Source organism: Chinchilla lanigera, unplaced genomic scaffold (assembly GCF_000276665.1).
Source record: "Chinchilla lanigera isolate Chin_1 unplaced genomic scaffold, ChiLan1.0 scaffold00005, whole genome shotgun sequence".
Classification (NCBI taxonomy): domain Eukaryota; kingdom Metazoa; phylum Chordata; class Mammalia; order Rodentia; family Chinchillidae; genus Chinchilla; species Chinchilla lanigera.
Window position 1 is genome coordinate 11,807,344 of NW_004955406.1, and position 20,269 is coordinate 11,827,612.

General features: G+C 38.5%; 1 pseudogene; it reads left to right on the forward strand.

Annotated features, from left to right (window-relative positions):
• The first annotated feature begins 947 nt into the window (after positions 1 to 947).
• LOC102018893 lies at positions 948 to 19,393 on the forward strand (annotated as a pseudogene).
• Positions 19,394 to 20,269: the final 876 nt, after the last annotated feature.

The window sequence follows — 20,269 nt, forward strand, 5'->3', positions numbered from 1 at the left end:
CTTGGCACATGGTAGTCGCTAGAGTAGAAAGAACAAAAGAAAGGCAGGCAGAGAGCAGAGGCAAATAATGAGCCAAAAGTGCAGAGGTAGAAAGAAGAGAGAACCACAGACGTGATTCAGTGACTTCAAGTTCTGTCCTCTGGTTCACCAATTTTACAAACTCCCCATGTACAGGAGCAAGCTCAGTCCTCAAACGAGGTCCTCCTAAATTTCTAGAAATTTAAGCTGTTGGTACAACAAAGCCTTTCCTTACAGCCCAGGTGCAGGATGGGTTCATATATTCTGTAGTTTCAAAGTAAGAATAAATAAAAGGATTTATTGTTCTTTTCTCTTAATCTCCCAAGGGCTTCACCTTACAGCTCAGGTGCCCACATCAGTCACTGTTTGGGTTTTTGGAACCAGACCAGGGACCTTATTCTTGCTTTCCCCCATCTTTATCTTATATTGCACCCCTCCCTTCCCCTTCCTAATATTTTTCTTATTCCTACTACACTCAGTCTTTCCCTTTCAGGTTTTACTAGGGCTCTACACCATGAAAAGTACAAAGCAAAAGGAATTTCTGCTTTAAGGATAACAACTCCTCCCCTTTCCTCAATTTTCACAACAAGAGACATTGTTATAAGCCATTTTCTTCCATATTTAGAGAACTGTTAGTTTTCTGGGGAGGAGAAATTTCATGATTAAGAGGTAAGGGCCTTCAGAGTTAGACATTCAATTATTTCATACAAAAGTGATATCTATTTCTGACCGTTTTATTTGTTAGCTGGGGAATCTTGAGGAAATAAGTTCAAATCATGGATATCATTGCTTCATTTGCAGTTGAGCACATTGGACTGATTATCTTCAAGTTCCTTCTTGCCATAACATTCACCAATTGCTATTTCATCTTCATCATTTGTATAGTATGAACTGACCCTATAGCAAAAGGGATACAAATCATGAAGACAAAGTGCTGATGCACTTCTATGTCTTCTTGTGTTAAGGCGAGGATCCGGATACGTAGACCTTGGCTGGTAATTTCTACTGAGAAGCCCTAAGCATTGAAGGAAATTTTTCTGAAGATCTTTCCAGATGTTCCCTGTGACTATGGACAGGAAAGAGGCAATCATCGGAGCTGGTGTCTGTGGGTTGGCCGACATCCAGTGCTGTCTGGAGGAGGAGCTGGAGCCCACCTGCTTTGAGAGGGGTAATGGTGGTGGAGGCCTGTGGAACTTCTCCGTGAGTGGCACATCTAAAACAGTAGAGGTAGGGATATGGGCTCCAGCATAAATCAAATCTGTCAGTTCCAGTCCTAAGCCAAAAGCCGGTTCACAAAAGCTCCGATCTAGAAAGCAGAATCCTACCTGTCACATCACTAACACATGACCACTCAAAACTACTTCAGGCCATTAGGTCTTGTCCTGAAAAGGACATTTCCAGTTCCTTATGTGTCACCAACAGCACGGTAGCATCTAGATCTCCAGGCTGTAAAGATGCTGATGTCAGCAGTTAATTGAAATCATACCACCATCCTCCCACGTGATTAAAAAAGAATCTATCATGTATTGCTCTTAAATCACAAGAATAGGGTAGAAAAAAATAAACAAACCTGGGATTGAGGTCAGAAGTTTTTCTAGATTAACTCTTAGGTTCTCTAGGCAGATACATTTTAGGTAACTTGCTTTTTGTTTTTTCTGGACCTGAAATGCTCATTTGTCAAAAGCAGAGGCTACAAACTAGGTTTATGTTTAATGTGCTTTGCAGCTCTAATGGGATATGATTCCATAATGTATTTATCTCTATTGGGCAGATGTAAATTATTGCACATGGTGCTGGTGTGTGTAGTTACTGGACAGTCTTATTAATTCTAAATCCAGAGAGGAAATTGAGAGTCTTTGTCATTTGGTCTCATTGTTATAGAAATAACAAAATCAGATAATATTTCTTTATTTATTTTTGGTACCAGGAATTGAACTCACAACTTTGCACTTGCCAGGCAGGCACTGTGCCACTGATTAATATAAATACAGTTTTTATACATGAAGATCCAGCTTTGGAGAAGCTTCTAGCCTTTCTGCCCTGAATTTATTAGTCATTGTGATTGGGCTTAAATTATACCCATTTGTCCTAAAGCCATATTAGTTCCACATCATACATCTTGAAACCATTTTCTTCTGTCTTGGTGTCAGTTATTCCAACATGCAACGGGTCCTTCTAATACAGAATGACAAGGAGCAGTTAGGACACATTTGTACCCATCTCCAAAGTTTTTTCTTTTTTATTTATTTTTGGCCCTGTTAAACCAAAGGTATTACATAAGGTCATTAGTTGTTATTTTCCATTAGAAAATCAAGAGTTATTTTTTCCCAAGAATTTCACTTCCTTTATTTACATCTGCTCAGGAGAATGTGTCTACCTTAGACTAAACCTGCCAGCTCATATAACAACTAAATGCTGCATAAGAACTTGTTCTGACAGAATTTTATGCAAGAGACCGGGATGACCACCATGTGACATAATCATGCTACATAAATGGCTTTTACTCCATCTGATGAAACAAACCGCAAGTCCACAATCCTTTGGTAGCAAATAGGCAAAAACTCGTTTGACAGTAAACCTTTTTTGAAGTGATAAGATCAAAACCCATGAGTTGAACTGACATTTGGCTAAGCCGTACTTTGGGTTACAACGCAGAGATTTTATTATATCCGATTACAGGTTGGTGTCCCAGCTCTCACTAGAAGTGTCATCCAAAATGCACACATTGCAAAATATACCTGGCACTAAGAGTTTCAAATAAAGGATTAAAGAACTTTGTAAGATAGAGCTTGGTAACTTTCTACTTCGTGGGCAAGGTCAAGAGCTTTCAGAAGGTGCACAACTGAAATCTGAGACAGTCAAGGAAAATTCCTCCAGGTATAGATAGCACTTAGCTAAACCTTGAAAAATGACCTCAGACAAAAAAGGTAGAGGATCACTATGTGATGCATTTCTAGGGAGTGTCATTCCCATCCTAAACTGTGCGTGCCACCCTGCATATCTACACAGTCACCAGTATACCAGTATCAGTACCATAGGCAGCACCAGCATTCCATGAAAGGCACCAGAAGGTGCAGCGTTCAGGAAGGAATCCATAAATTAACCAGTTTTACTTAAGGAAGTACTAAGATCACAGACAAGTAAGACACAAATCAGACTGATTTTCCACAAGAGGAAAGCCCATTTTTCCATAAGGTCATGTGAAAAAAACAAAATCTACTTACAGACCTAATGGGCATGTGAACACATTCAAATGCTCCAGTCACTTCCTTTACACACCCTAATCCTTCTTTTCAAAGTAAAGCTGCCTGAACAAATATATGATCAGAGAGAGAGATTTTTGAAAAATGTGTTACATAAGCTTTTATCTTGCAGGCCTCTGCTGGGTAGAAAGTTTGCTGGAAGACAGAAACCTGATCATTCTGAACTTTTCACTATGTGCTTTTCCTCAGAAATAGAAAACACATGGGCTTTAAATGCTAGCAGACTGGATGGGAGTAAGTTTTAAAGTTTCATACACTCCTGTAAAATTGCTCAACAAGCAAAAGATTAGTATAATTTTGATTCCAAAAGAGGAATACAACAGAACCAGTACTATCTGGAACTTTTCCTACTCATTCATTTATTCACTCAACAAACTCAGAATGAGTAAATGATGTGTAGGATACCATGTTAGGAGGAGCTGTAGGTAAGAGATACATTAACATTTAAAAGCAGAGAGAAAGCTAGAATTAAAATAATTATAACAAGCTGGGATAGTGATATCTGCCTATAATCTCAAGTACTTGTTAGGCTGAGGTAGAAGGATAAGTTCAAGGCCAGTGTGGATGATTTAACAAGATTCCTTCTCAACATTTAGAAAGGACCTGCGGATGTAGCTTAGAGGAACACCCTAGCATATGTGAAGTCCTGAGTTCAATCCACAGTAGCACAGAAAAGTAAATAAGTAAAAACATTATAACAGAAGTGAACATGTGATCATGGCAGTACAAATAACAGAAGGGTGTAGGATGATTTGCCAGCAGAAGGCAGGAAAGGATAATAAAGGAGATAACTTTTAAACTGGGGCTAGAGGATATATTTAAATCAGCAAAATGGGACGATGAGTAAAGATAAATTATGTAAGAAAGTCAAGACAAACTGCTAAAATGCATGAACACCATTTTTGAACTAGCTTCTGACCTTACCCCCATTAGTTAGGGTCTAAATGGAAAGATAAGAGACACAAACAGTTACAATCCAAGACAGGGAGGAATTCGTGCCCACAGCTCCTTGGACCTACAGTTCTAGGACAGGGTCTCAGAGCAGAGCCATAGTCAAAACTCAGTTTCCTCCTTACTAGCTCGAACCTCTACACATATCAAAATGATGAAAACGCATGTTCTGTGCAGTGAATGTCTATTATATAATCCATTTGCTTTTCCTTTGTTTAAGGAACAATCTTCTAGGGAATATCCAAGTTCTTCTCTCTTCATGTTGAGGTTGGTTGGAGACAAGGGGTGAAAGAGCAGAGATTTATTCAAGATGAAAACAACCCCAGGCCCTAACCATTCTGTCTGCCAGAGTAGATGCTTATATTTCTTAACCAGCCCCCAGACCCCAGCCCAGCCATCCCTGTTTCAAATGGGCAGCTGAGAAACCTCCTTCCGGGCTCTCCCGCTTCTCCCCACTATCAACAGAAGGCAACAGCTGTGTAGGAAACAAGACTCAGACTTGAACATCTGTCCACCACAGGTCTCTGGGCTTTTTCTGACCTCCACAAAATTTTGAAATAAGTCTAAACTGGCCAAAAATCTCTGAAATTTATGAAAAATATAGCAACTATGAGTAGAGGAAGATTATATTGTCCACTGGAGGAGAAACACTGGCCCTCACACAGCCTCGTCCCACCCTGAGACACAACCCTTTCAAATTTTCCAGAACTTTCTGCCTCCATCTTCCAGAGTTAAGCGAGGATGAAAGAGAAGTGGATGTCTTGAACCTGGCAGCAATATGACATTCCACCCGTTTCTTCCACTGTACAAGAATTCCTTCAGGCCTTGAGGATGAAGACACCACCAACTTGTAGATGGATCTTCAAGGCGGCACACTGCATACACTTTCATCCTGTCCTTGCAACAGGGAGGAAATGTTTATTTCCAATTTAGCTTTCCACTGCCTCTCAAAAATAAGTCACTTTCCAATCACACAATGGCTTTAAAGTAAGTGCCAAAATGATCTAAAGCTCCTGGCTCCCTGGGTTTCTTTGGTAAAGAGTGACTATCAATAACTGGTAAATTGAAGAATTCCTCAAGTCCATAATTCATTCACAACAGAGCAGTGGCTCTCAAAGTATCATTCCTGGACCAACAATACGAGCATCACCTAGAACTTCTTGAATATAAGTTCTCAGGCCCCACCTCAGAAGCACTGAATCCAAAATGCCAGGAATTGGGCCCAGGACTCTGTTCTAAGGACATAATTCTGATAATGTCAAATATGAGAAGCTACTTCATAGAGGACACTGTTGCTTGTTAAGAATTTATTGACTTCACCTACTCACAAAATAGAAATTTGCAGTCTTCTTTGAACTATTTTGTTGTTGCTTTAACATGAGTATGGTGGAGCAGGAGGCAAAAAAAAAAAAAAAAAAGAAAACTCTAAAAGCCTACAGAAACGGAGCTTATACTAGGGTAATTTGAGTGAGTTAACATGAAGAGATGTAGTACTAGGTATGATGTCAAGGGCTTTCTGTTCCATATCTCACTGAGAACTTTTAATTTTTAATATTAAAAACGTTCTAGTCCACCAATAATTGGATATTGTCTGAAAGGAACTTCATTCCTGGCTTCATTTTAAAGCTTCCTTATTCTTCCGAAGACCACACAGAAGAAGGCAGAGCCAGCATTTACCAGTCTGTATTCTCCAACTCATCCAAAGAAACGATGGTGCTCCAGACTTCCCCCACCTTGATGATTACCCAAACTACATGCACCATGGCCAGCTCCAGGAGTACATCAGGACATTTCCTCGAAAAGAGAAAGTTGGCCAGGCACTGTAGTGCACACCTGTAATCCCAGCACTCGGGAGGATGACGCAGGAGGATGTTATGAGTTCGAGACCAGCCTGGGTTGCAGAGCGAACTCAAGGCCAGTGTGAACTGCATAGTGAGACCCTGTCTCAAAAAGGCAAAAAGATACATACAGTTTTAACTTGTCCTGTTGCTACTAGCATGTGTATGAGTTAGAGAAAAGGCAAGAATACACCACACTGTTGTATAAATCAGTGCCAAATGTTTGGATGTCTCACCAATCATGTATCTAATCAAATTATAAAATATTCACTTATGAATTTTCCCCCGAGATTCATTCTCTACTAGACTCTGGGAGCTTTTAAAATACCTTAAAAAATGCTACAGTCAGCTGTCTCAAAGTTTTCTTATGCCGTGATATTTTGGAAATAATTCAACCTTTTGTAGCCCATATTCAAACTTCTGTGGGTTCAATTTCAGCAAGTTGAGGTTCCAACAAAAGTGGTATTTGTTAGAAATTCTGCCCCTATGAAAGAGTAACAATTTAAATGTATAACCCCCATCTTTCACTCACTTACTTCATTAGATTCCTCTTTATAAAGTCCGGAAAGTATGACACTTCCATAAGTGATGATAGTGTTTTACATTTGTTTGAAATATTTAGCCTCAATAAATTACTATTTAAATGCAAAGTACATATAGATATATAGTAGGGAAAACACTCAGCAAAAGTATCAGTTCAGGTTATATTTAAATAATTATTTTACATGGAATAGTTCCAAGAATATCATTAGAACAAAATTTTCCAATTGTCATTAATGAAGTTCCTAATATGTGCTTGCTTTAGTGCTATCTGCTATTGGTGCCCAAAATAAATATGTAGAGATAAGTATGTATAGAATAAGTTACAAGTTCAAGAGACAACTTAAATCCAAAGAGAAAACTTTTTCAATCTGGTATGGTTTACAAATAAAATAATGCTATGAAAATTAGGAAGCAAGACCCAACATTTGGGAAAGGGTAATTTTTCAAAGAACATAAAATTTTTTAGTTTACCTGATAGCTGTTTTAGACAAGTGATTAGCATGAGTAAAATTAGAGGTAGAAAAGTGCTCCATTTGTCTGGAGCACAGTGAGAAAAGCAAGTTGGCTAGGAGGGAGGTGTACCTGCTAAGCTTAGAAAGGGCCATACATGTCACTAAGCCCGTTTGTTCAGTGGCTTTCAAAAATAGCGAGCTGTTTTGCAAGCATGTAAAGGAGCAAGTCTGGGGTGGGCATGCACAGAGCTGATATGATAGAATCAGAGCCACCAAAGTCAGCTTCACCCTTTTTACCATGAGCTTGGCTCATATTCCAAAACAGTTGGTAGAAGTAGTCAATCCACCCACCTTCTAGGCAAGTAAAAGAGAAAGGGGTGTGGAGCGAAAGGATGTTCTCCCAGCTAACTGAGCCACTTTTCACAAGCCCTCCCAGACAGGCTATGTTGTGGATTTATATCTCACTGGCCACTCAAGTTGCATAGAACCTGAGATATGTGAATCCCTTTGAAGGGCACATGGTCATGTCAAGCAAAATCAGGGTTCTGTAGCAAGGAAGACAGGAAAACGGGTACTGGGAAGGCAAGTAGCAGTCTCTGTCCTAGAAGAGTTTATAGGAATATAAAAAAATAAGACCAAACAAGAAAATGAAACAAAACTCTATGAACTTTTAATTATAGCACTAAAAATGTAGAATAGATCCCAGATGCAGGGAAATAATTGAAATAACTTTGAGCAGGAGGCAAAAAGATCAAAGTGGTGTTTTTGAAAGATTATTTTGACAAGTAGGATGAAGGACGGCTTGCAGAGATCAGAGACTGGGAGGTGGCTCCTCACAGACTCTGACAGTCATCCGTGCAAGGCAGAATAAGCTTTTGAACTAAGGCAGGGCTATCAATCATGAAAGAGAAGAGAGAAATGGCGACATCCTGAGATAAACAATTGTTTAGGCATAAGGGAAGGCTGGAGAAATAACAAGCAAAACAAGCTTTTGGTTTGAAGCCCAAGTGGATGGGAGATTCATGGCACCTTTCAAAGAAATAAAACTGCAGCTTCATCCCAGATGGAAATGTCCAGTTGGACTGGGCAGCAGAAGAGAGATCAGACTGGAGATATGTCAGGGTTCATACTATGGAAGCTGTTCATATTTCCAAGGGAGAGTGTCTGTACCGAGCAAACAAGGAACCAAGAATCAAACTTGGAGACACGCTCATACTTACTTAGTAGAAAGACGATGAGATCAGAGAAGGGGGAGCCATGCAGGTGTACAGCAGCTGTGGGCAGATGACATATATTTGCTATGTAGCGTCATTCACAAAACTTCTCAGTATTGTTTACCCCCTATCAACTAACTGTATATCAAGAAATAAAGAAAATTCAGTGAGTAATTTTCCTTACAAGCTCTAAAGACTCACTGAAGATTTACTGTGACTCTTATTTTATTATTTTTCTATACATTTCTCAATGAACAGGACAGCTCATAACAATTTCCTCCTCAGAAATACCACAGAAAGAAAAAGACCTTAGAATTATAAACAGAAGAAATTCTTTTTTTGTTTTTTAAAGACCCTGGCTTGCAGTATAAAGAAATGTCCCAGCTTCTTAGTCACTGGCCGATGGGCTGTCATTACTGAACAGGATGGGAAGCAGGAGTCTACTATTTTTGATTCTGTAACGATTTGTTCAGGACATCATGTGTACCCCAATCTGCCAACTGATTCCTTTCCTGGCAAGTTTGAAAAACAGATAATCTGGGTACTTATATACAAACATTAAGAGTTAAAATATGTCTTTCTATCATTACATAATAATTGTCCCTAGGGTACCAGAGATCCTAAAAGAGAGAAAAAATTTAAATGTTTTAATATGCTAAATATAGTAAAGATCTTCAAGTCAGATATCAGACTGACACCAGTCCTTAGGGCAGTAACTCCAAAATAATTCCTGCAAATACATGGGATCTCTAAGTAGAGTTATATTCAAAAAAAGAAAGCCCCACTAGCAAAAATTTAAAAATTGGCACATTTTCTTATGTATAAGGAAAACTTAAGGTTCTAATTTCATCTTCATCTACAATTTGCAAATAAATATTAGCAATGTAGTGATTACCGTGTGCACACGTTTGTGTGTACAGAGTAGCACACTACATCACTAGCCAAAAATGACAAACATCAAATAAATGAAATACACATGAGACCTTCTATCCCCCCCCATTTTTCCATTTGTTCTTCCCTCCTTACAAAAGGAACACTGTCTTCTTAAGGATGGAATCCCATCTCTAGGCATGATGTTCATAGTCCAAAATATATGAGTAGTGGTTCAGAAAGAAAAGAAGCCCTTGATGTCAATAGACAGTATATTTAGTGTTTCCATGTGTGGGACTAGAATATCTGGGCTTAACTCCTTATTCTAGTAGTTCCTTACTATTTAAGTTCTTTCCTTCCTTCCTTCCTTCCCTCCTTCCTTCCTTCCTTCCTTCCTTCCTTTCTCTTCAACATTACCGGGTATTGAATTCAAGATTTTGTACTTTTCCAGCCCTTTTTATTTGATTTTATTTTGAGACAGAATCTCACTAAGTTCCCCAGGCTTCCTTCAAACTTACAATCTTTTTGCCTCAATCTCCCAAGGCTAAGATTATAGGCATGCACCACGATACCTTTCTTAATGTCCTCATCTTTTAAAATAGGGATAACAGGATCTAGGGATGTTATCAAGAGTAACTTTTTTAAACATATAAGGCATTTAACATGGGACCTAACCCACAGTGAGTACTTAGTAATTAATAATACCTATTACCAGTATTGAAATATAAATTCTAATACTGTACCTTAAAAAATGTGAAGACACCAAAAATAATTATTTGGGATCTTAATGTCAATAACTACTACAAAGGCAAATGCATTTCACTTAGGGAATTGTTTTAACTAAGAGTGATCATAGGTTGAAAAATACATGGTGAGAAACTGAGCCTTCACAATTTTTGAATATCAACTTACACCGTTCCTCGTTTTCCACTTAGACTAAAGCAATTGCAAGGCAACTACCTCCATAGATGATATTATACTTGTCCAGAAGCCTTTAAAGAAAGAGGATTCTTCTCATTGGCCCAGGGAACTCAGGTTATGACGTTGTTGAGCTCAGCCTTCTGGCATCCCAGTATGTGACACAGAAGGTTTGGGAAAATAAACCTAGAGTAGCACTACGTCGTTAAGTTATCAGCCTAGACACTGGGGATGTTTTTTGCCAGGCTGTATCTCCTACTATGGATGCCCTTTAAAGCAAGGAGCCTTTGAGGCATTCTCTGTGAGAACCAAGGAATCACATTCTGTTGTAACCAGAGGTAAGTGTATGAGTGTATGTGTATATATAAGTGAAGGTGTATATGTATATTTTTGTTTTAATTTTATGTCGCTAACCTCCAAATCCAAACCTCCTAGATTGGTGCTATCTTTACTTATTTAATACCATTTCTTATTACCTACATATGAAAGAAACTCTTCTTACCACTCTGAAGTTCTGGAAGATGCACACAATTAGGTTTTTACTGTTGTTTATTCATTCAACAGCAAGTGTTCAACAAATATTGGGCACTTGGGACGTGTCATAAATATGTTAAGCTGAAAATGCAGGCATACATGAGAGTAGCCCCAACTTCAAGGAGCAGTCAGTGGGTGGAGACGGGGTGAGAGGTACTCGACCAACCATAAAAGGAAGTAGCGAGTCTTCCAGTGGAATTAGGTGTGGCAATAGCAACACCATGAAAAGAATGTAATTTTACCTGGATAAATTCAAGAAAAGCTTCTCAGGCAGCTCCAAGCCAAGTCATACATGACCAGTGGACCCTAAGGAAATTCAACATAATTTTAGAGAAACAAGCACTCAATAAATAAATCATTAAGTGGATGTAAAGCAAACTTAAATTTTTTTTAAAACATGGGAAACTTCCTTGAGCTATCACAAAAATAGTGAGACCAAGAGCCAGTCTGGCTTTGGGGTTGAGGCTGCCGCTGTGGATTGGCTCCTGTATAGGGAAGACTAGAAAAGGAGGCCCGAGAGAACAGAATGAAGTCTGAGGTGTTTCCCTGGCCTAATCTCACCTAGAGATTTACCTATGTTTTCCCCACTTGGCCCACCTACTTCTACCACCCGCCACTCCAAGACTTCACCTCACTGGCTGGCCTCTGGTGGACTGACTCTATTATTCTATGAGTATGTCAGGAGTCACCTGCCTCTGCTGAATACAGAGCCTTCTGGTTTTAAGCGGTATGTTTTTCATTCTTTCAGCAACTCTGTACTAGGCCTCTGGCATAGAAGAGGGAAGTCTTGCTTGCCTTTACCTAGTTCCAAATGTAGATTTTTTCATTGAGACCCACCTATTAGAAAGTATTCCTACCTGGTTATTGAGGGAAATTTACAGAAGCATCCAGAGAATTGCTCCTGTTTGCTCATTTCCTATACATTAATATTGAAATCTGTGCCTCCTCTCCTCACCAGGTGATGGTCAGCACCAGAAGTGGTTTCTGGGTCAGGAGTCTGGCTTGGGATGATGCTACCCTTGGAATGTGGTGTGTGGTACCTGCTTCCCATCCTTTCTACTCAATGTCCTTCCTTCATTTGTCTCTGACTGGTTATACGTCAAGAAGATGGACTTGTGATTTAAGCATTAGAACTGTGGCCTGATTTCTTTAAATGGGTACTACAAATAATTCATATTTTATCACTGAAAACATGTAAGGCACTGGTTCAAATGAATTCTTTCTCCATATCTTACCTTAGTTGTCTCATTGACCTTGGTGGGTTAAAAGTAAGAACTTCAGTGGTTGTACCAGTCTACATTCCCACCAACAGTGGAGAAAAAGATGTGGTATTCTTATACAATGGAGTACTACTCAGCTATAAGAAGGATAAACTCGAGGCTTTTGTAGGTAAATGGATGCAACTAGAGATCACACTCATACGTGAAATAAAGCAGACTCACATGTGTAAAGACATTGTCTTCCTAGTGTAAGAAACTAAAAGAGTAAACAAGATCCAAGATGTACAATAGATACTGTGAAAGGAAAAGAAACTGCTTAAATGGAAAGAACAACTGGGATGGGGGAAAGGAGAAAAGAAGGAAAGGAAAAGAAAAAAATATATAGGTATATACACAAGATAGCTAAGATAATTATACTACTAATTTCTACTAGTTTCTTGAAAGGTTTGGTTTGTGCTTATATTGTCTGATCAATTTTGCATGCTTATATCTTGTAATCTGAGCAACTACTTTGAAGATAACAATATGCAGTATAGTAACCATTGTTTAATTTCTTATTATTTTATTTTGAAATTCTGTATCACTATTTTTAGGGAGGTTTTCCTCTTTAAAATAAAAAGTAAAGAACTTCATAGATGACACAATGTATCTAAATATCAGGTAAATGTTGGCAACCTTATTAAAAGCAATCTAGTGCAGAAAAATGAGTGGAAGAATGCACAGGGGGATGAATCAGACAGATAAGTCATCCTGACACGCGGGACTCATTTTGGATAGCTACGGCCTATAGCATAGAACTTGGAGAGCTGAACAAATTCAAATTGTATTTTTTAAAGAATATCTGATCTATGCTTGTGGTTGAGCAGGAATATCAATAACAATGTCTTTTTCTCAAGACTGTTATGGTATTCAGTAAGATAAAAAATATAAAAATCACTCTGTAAACTATAAAGCTTTATAAATACTGTTTTTACTTAATCTCAAATTTTCTTATGTACTTCCAAGGAGCATTTAACAAAGTAATGTTAATCAACATGTCTCAATAAGTAGGAAATCTCAGAACAAAACTGGGCACCTCTACCCCTGAAGTCTTCACATTTTTGCAAGCCAGTCAGAAGCTTGGAGCATACAAAGCAATGGAGATTCATAGAACCGATCTGACTTAAAATTAGAAAGACTTATTTCTTTACTTCCCTTACAGACAGAGCCCAGTATTGACTAGTTAGAAAGGCACCATCGGTAGAAAAATCGTTATATGCATAGAAAAAAGAAGAAGTGAAAAAGGAAAACATTCACTAAGAAATTCTGACTTCTGGTCCATGTTAGCCAAGAAATTTTATTGTATTTAAAGAACCTCTTTAAGAAAAATTAAGGTGGAACTGTAAATCAGAATACCAAATGCCAGGTTTAGAAGCCAACACCTCATTCCAAAGCATGTATCTTACCCAATCTTGTAGACTGCTAGAGCCATAAAGAAAAAATAATGCTGTTTTTATATATTTAAAATTATGTTTAATATAAATTCTAAAACTGAGCTGGGTAAGATTTTTCGTCTTTGTTGGGTGTGATGGTGCTCGCTTGTAATCCCCGCACTTGGGAGGCTGAGGCAGGAGGATCTCTATGAGTTCAAGTCTAGCCTGCGCTACAAAGTGAGATCAAGCCCAGCCTGAGATGCATAATGAAACCCTGTCTCCAAAAAGACCAAAAAAACAGATTTTTTTGTCTAGTAAGAGTAACTACAAATTATATTTTGGCTTCACCATTTGGACAACTAACATATAGCTTCAGAAATCCATTCATTCTAAGAAATAAACTCTTTCTCTGAAAAGGTTCCAGTTACCCTAAATTACTACTGACATGTTTTCACTCCTCCCTTGGTTGCAAGGAAGAACAGGAAGAGCTAAACATGTTTTGCTGTGACCTACTTTTTGCCACCTTACAAGGCAAAAAAGAGATTTTAGAGTTACAGAGAGAAAAATGGTGTGGAAATATAGAGAGAAATTCCAAAATTTACAGTTTCTTCACATACAAGAAAATTATATATGTTATATATGAAAATTATATATTTCCATATATAAAACATAGAAGGGCCGGGTACATATCTCAGTGGCACAATCACCTGCCTGGCAAGTGCAAGGTCCTGAGTTTGATTCCCGGTACAAAAAACAAAAAGAAAATTCCAGGATTGCCAAAAGAAACTTAAATCAACATGAAATATATTGTCATGAAAAAGTCATTCCTAGAATTATGGCAACTAAAGTACAGTATTAAGGTTGTTATATTTTTCTTTCTGAACACAGCTGATAGAAAAGAAACAAACATGAGGATAAAGCATCCCACCATGGCAAATCTGGTTTCCCCACATAAGACCTTAAAGTTATACTACCGTAGTTCACGTATTGCAATAGTGCTTGCATGTGCCAGGTACCATGTTAAGGTCTTTATAGAGAATGGTTCATTTAATTCTTACAACAACCCTCTGAGAAAGATTCTAACATTATCCCTATTATACACACAGAGAAACAGGGAGAAGTAACAGTAAGAGAAGCAGTTTGGTTATACATTTGGCCATCTGGTTCCACAGTCTATAATTTTAATCACTTTTAAATGCCTAGAATTAGTTTTATTTTTATCTCTGTGGTGAACCTCTAAATAGTATTTATACACATAAGAGAATTTTCAGATTTCTAAGGGCAAAAAAGGAAGCTCAGACAGAAATTCCTAAGGATGGTCGCACAACAGGAAAGGAATTTCTGCAAGAAAAGGCTTCAGTGGCCTTCATGATTGATCAAATTTGCTTTCAATGCTATGGGCTATGCAGATATTTCTTGTAAATAAAATATTTGATGGTAGTTATGGTTGTCTCTTACTTCCCTCCTATTGCTACACAGTATGCTGAGAAAAGAGCTCTTGCTCAGTGATGATCATCCAGCTTGCGTTCTGTGTGGTACCTTGTCCACCACGCCCAGTGTGAAGGAGTCCCAAAGACCTCCACCATGTTTGAAGATGGGACTGTGTTTGAGGTTATTGACTCCACTGTCTTTGCAACAATCTGTACTTAGCCTATCCCTTCTTTGATGCTTCCATCATCAAAAGCAAAACCTATGAAGTCACCTTGTTTAAAGGAGTCTTCCCCTCACTACTGGAGAAACCAACAATGGCAGTGATTGGCCTTGCCCAGTCTTTTGTGGCTGCCATCCGTACAGCTGACCTGCATGGCCACTGGGCTGCTAATGTGTTTGCAAGTAGGAGGACTGTTCTGTCTTTCATTCATTTAATCAGTGAGTGTCTACTATGTGCGAGGCACTGCACTGGGGATGCCAGGGAACAGGATGGTAAAGCTCCCTGACTTCTCAGAGCCTAAAATGGGATAAGATGGGGATGCCACCAAGGCAAAGTTTGGGACTTTCTGGTGAGGGCAGCTGCGAAAATGAGTTTTCCCATGTGAAGGCAACAGCATTAGGAGAGGCACAAAAGTGAGGCACAGCATGAAATGTACGAGGAACCAGAAAAATTGTAATGTAAAGCAGAGGCAGAAAGTGGCAAGAAATGGAGGAAAAGCCTAGAGCATGGAGGGACTTATGATCTATTTAAAGGCTTGACCTTTTCTTAGGGAAGCTGGAAGAACCTTACAAGGTTTTCTCTAACAAGAAGCAGTAGGATCTCTGCACTGTGAAGGTTAGCAGGGTCGCAGAGGGTGATGGGCCGCCAGAGATGGCATCACTATGACTCGTGTCAGAATCACAGTGTTCCTCTGCCTCTTTTGACAAATTTCTCCCCCTGCCTTACTACACTCTAGACCCCATGACCTCCACAGGTTAAAAGACTTCTTATGGGAGGAAGTCAAGAAAATGGAGATTACATGGAAAAGGACAACATCTCAAATATATTGATTTAATTTACTTCAATCATATTGATCATCAGTATTGAAAGTGTTCTTTTATTCAAGAGCTGAAAAAGGTTCACCAATATAAACACCTTACCTAGCATAATGTTCATAAAAACATCCAAGTGGTAAAGAAAATACCACAGTCATGGAATCTACAAACATTGTGTATACTTAGGTTAATATTTCAAGTTCATCATGAAAGATAATTATTCAAATAAACCCTATCATGATATGTCTTATAAGGATGCTTTCTTGGAAAATAATTCTATTATCTTTTAGTCTCTTGAAAGGCACAACAGTGTCCAGAGCCTACGCTGTTTTTTGGTTTTTTTTGGGGGGGGGGGTTTTGTCTTTTTTTGAGACAGGGTCTCACTATGCAATTCAGGCTTGCCTTGATCTCACTTTGTAGCCCAGGTTGGCCTCAAACTCACAATCCTCCTGCCTCAGCCTCCCGAGTGCTGGGATTACAGGTGTGCACCACCACACGCCTGTAAGGGGCTAAGGGGCTAAGTTTTTAAGAGAAGATTTGATGCAGTTCAAAAGCTTAGAAAATTTACATGAAACATAGGATACTATTAATTTATTCAGCAAACATTTATTGAGCACCTACTAGTATCAGGCTGTGTCTTGGCACCTGAGGCACAATATCAAACAAAGCATGCCAAAATTCTAGTCCCTTACTTTCTACTTGAGTTCACAAAAAATACTGACTATATGATACCACCAGGCAGGGGTAAGATGTTTACAAAATGGGAAGTGTTTGGGTACATCAACTGTCATAGTACCTTTCTTCTGTTGTCACAAAGCCAAATGAGTTAAAGTTATTCCTCACAAATACATCAATCCTTCACAAGTGCAGCAAAATTTGCCAAAACACAACAACAGCAAAGAACCTAACACTTTCATGCTGTCCCCTAAAACATGTTCCCTAGCTGCACACTGACATTGACATCCCAAATTTCCTCTCATTATCTGGTTTAAATGCCATGTACCTCGGATTAAATTGTTTTGCTGAATTAGTTCTTGTGGCAAGTTTTAATAAAACTATACAGACAGAAAATACGAAGGAACTCTTAAGGTACTATATGCATGAGGTGTACCACGAATAAGTTGAGGGTTAGGGTCGCTGTAATGTTACAGAAATAAGAAATTAGGTGATTGGAAGATAGAAGCATCTCTGCTGTCACTGTCTGATGTCAGGCCAGCTTTTCTACTCCTAGAGAAGATTCATTAACTCCTCAAATCTTTGTATCTGAATTGTTACACCACTAAAGATGCCCGAAATACCTCCTCTTAATACAAAAGCCTTAGCGATAATTTCATTCATAATTACTGCATGAATTCCACCATGTTTAATTATTCATTATTGATTTTTTTGTCTGTTTTCAGTATGACCCTCCATTTTTTCCAGAACTGTGAACCCTGCCAACTGCAAATGAAATGATAGATGACATTGATGAGAGAATGGAAAAAAAACCTCAAGTGGTAAATGAGTTTACTTGATAATGAAATAGTCCTGAAACTTGCCTTTATAAGTAGAAATATTAATATGATCTAAAATACTCTCATTAGTCAGAGTTCATATTCTTAAAATGCTATAATCAAGCAGTATTTGATAGATAAACAGCCATTACTTCCTCCAATATAACCATAGAAGAATAGTTCTCTAACAGAGAATATGCCTTCTAAAATCTGGAGATATTTTGGTCACTGTGAATGGAGATACTATGTCACTAGGCTTATATGAGTGGAGACTTGGAAGCTGCTAACCATGTTGTATTGCTGAGAACTGCCCACCAAACTAAAGAATTATCTAGCTCATACTGTTAACTATGGTAAGACTGAGAAGTAGCTCTTGGGTGCAGGGATATAGCTCAGTGGCATAAGCACCTGCCTGGCAAATGCAAGGTCCTGAGTTCGATTCCTGGTACCAGCCAGATGTAGTGGTGTACACCTGTAGTCCCAGTACTCCGGTACCAAAAAAAAAAGAGAGAGAGAGAGACAGAAATGACTCTCAAGCTTCTCAAAAAAAAGTCTCCTCCATCAGCCATGTCTGCTAGGAAGCTAGGTAGCTGGAAATTGTGCAGTGGTGCCTAGTTTACTGTGATAAGAAAGTTAAATGGCAATTTAAATTGAGTTTACTTGCCCTAATATTTTCTACAAATCAGTATTCACTTATGATTTATCCAAACATGTATTTTCAGCAACATTAATAAGAGCTATAGAAAGCTAGTTCTGTAGCTTGACACCAGATATTTAAATATACTTTTCATGTTAATTTCCTCCATAAAAGAAAAATAGTTTTCAAATTATATAACAGAATCTGTGGAAAACAAAGTACATAATGAATCACACTTGAATGAATAAATGATTGAATTCCCCAAGGTGGACACTGGCGTAGGGCTTAGAGAAGAGAAGAAATAGAATTCTCAAGCTTAACATAACATCCCTTGCATGATGGCATCCAATTCACAGGCCAGCTCTCAGTGGGCACTCCTGTGTGCTAAGCATTCATGCAGCTTGCTATTCTTTTCTTTAGGGGCCAATTACAGTGAGGAGGAAGAAAAAGAGAAGATTAAATCTCAGTTTAATTACTTAAATAATAAGCTGCTCTTCAGGTTTTCTTAAAAAAAAACTGAAGCCAGACTTGAACTAAAATTACAAAACCCCCCAAATTAATGAATTATAGCAGTATTAAATCCATACCTAAACCCAATTTTAAACAAACCAAAACAACAACCTAATATGGGGGCAGGTTCTAGTCAAAACCACATAAACAACAGTGATATGTTGAAAAGTAAATTAAGTCAGGCTGGAGCTCAGAGGCAGAGTCCTTGTCTATCCAACACCACACACACACACACACACACACACACACACACACACACACACACACACACGAGTAAATTAATCAGTTGCCTTGAACCGAAGAATCAGTTCACTCCAGGCCATACAGCCAGAGGTAAAAGCCCCAGATTTTCTCAAACTCAGACATAAATTAGGAAAAAGAAGGGGAAAAAGTTCAGTCAAAGAGTAACAAATTCATTTTTTAGCAAAAGAGAGTAATAAGGGAGTATAACTGGAGATGTGGGTCAAAATGACAAACTGTTATTTTCTGAGGCAGAAAATAAAATACTAATGCTTCTGTTTGCAATTGCAATTCTCATTCCAATGTGTTCTTTTATTTCTCAGGTCTGGGGAGCGCCATACTTTGCAAACAGATTCTATCACATACGTGGATGAGCTGGGCTCCTTCACTGGGGTCAAGCAAAACATAGCATGGCCCTTCCTGACAAACCCCCAGCTGGCCTGGAGGTGTACTTTGGCTCTTGCGGTCCATACCAATTTGGAACTTGCGGTCCATACCAATTTTGACTAATGGGGTGAGGGAAGTGAGACGGAGCCAGAAATGCCATTCTGACCCAATGAGATGAAACAGTGAAGTCAATCAGGACAAGAGCTGTCCGTGAAGCTTGGTGACCTCCTCACTTCCACAATATGCTTGAAATGCTTTCATCTCCTGTGCTCGGTCCCACTGTTCTGCTCACGTTTTATTAATGATAAACTCTTTGGGACCGCAGAGTTCAGTGAAGAAATTTAATCACAGAATATAATACGCAAACACACATAATCTCCACATAACTCTTTCCTTCCTTCCTTCAGAAATAAAAATGAGTTCTGAATCTTTTGACTCAAAATATAAATAAATGGAAAATACTCAGTCTCCCCGTTTCTGATAAGAATCTGTCCTTTAAAAGACTTTTCCATGTGCTGAATTAAACTTTGGAGATCTTACGATAAGGAAAAGGGTGGAACGTTAAATAAGACTAAACACAGACTTTCAGGCTAGATGAAGTTTAATAAGGTCTGTAAAAGTGTTTTATCTTGCCAACTATAGTATATCAATCAATGTGCTTTCTACAACATTGGCTTAAGTGCTTGACATAAATCAATACAGAGAGTGAAGGTTATGCCAATAACAACTTAGATAAAATGAATAAATCACTTGAAGAAGGTCTGGGGATGGCTCAGTGGACCATACCTTGGATGAAGTTCTCAGCACTGGATTAAGCAAGATCCTGGATTAAGTTCTCAGCACTCCCCAAAAAAAAAAACCAACAACAACAACAAACACTTTTCCACAAAGAACTCCAGGCCAAAATGAGCTTACTCATAAGCTCCACCCAAATGTTAAGAAAGCAATAATGTGATTTATATGCAAACTCTACCAGAAAATGAGAGATGGAATATTCCCTGGTGCATTGTATGGACTCCTCATAGCACTGATACCAAAGCAAGATAAAAACAGAAAAAAATTACAATCCAGGTCAATATCCCTATTAAGCAAAATGAAAAATTCTTGAACGTTAACAAATATAACCCAAAAGTACACAAAATGGGTAAAATATCATGACCAAATAAGATTTATTTATTTCAGGAATGCAGCGTTGGTTTAACAGTCAATGTGATTCACTACATTAACAAAAACTGAAAATGAAAAACCATACAATCATCTCTATAAATGCAGGAAAAGCCAGCTCACAAAAGCCAGCAGCCAT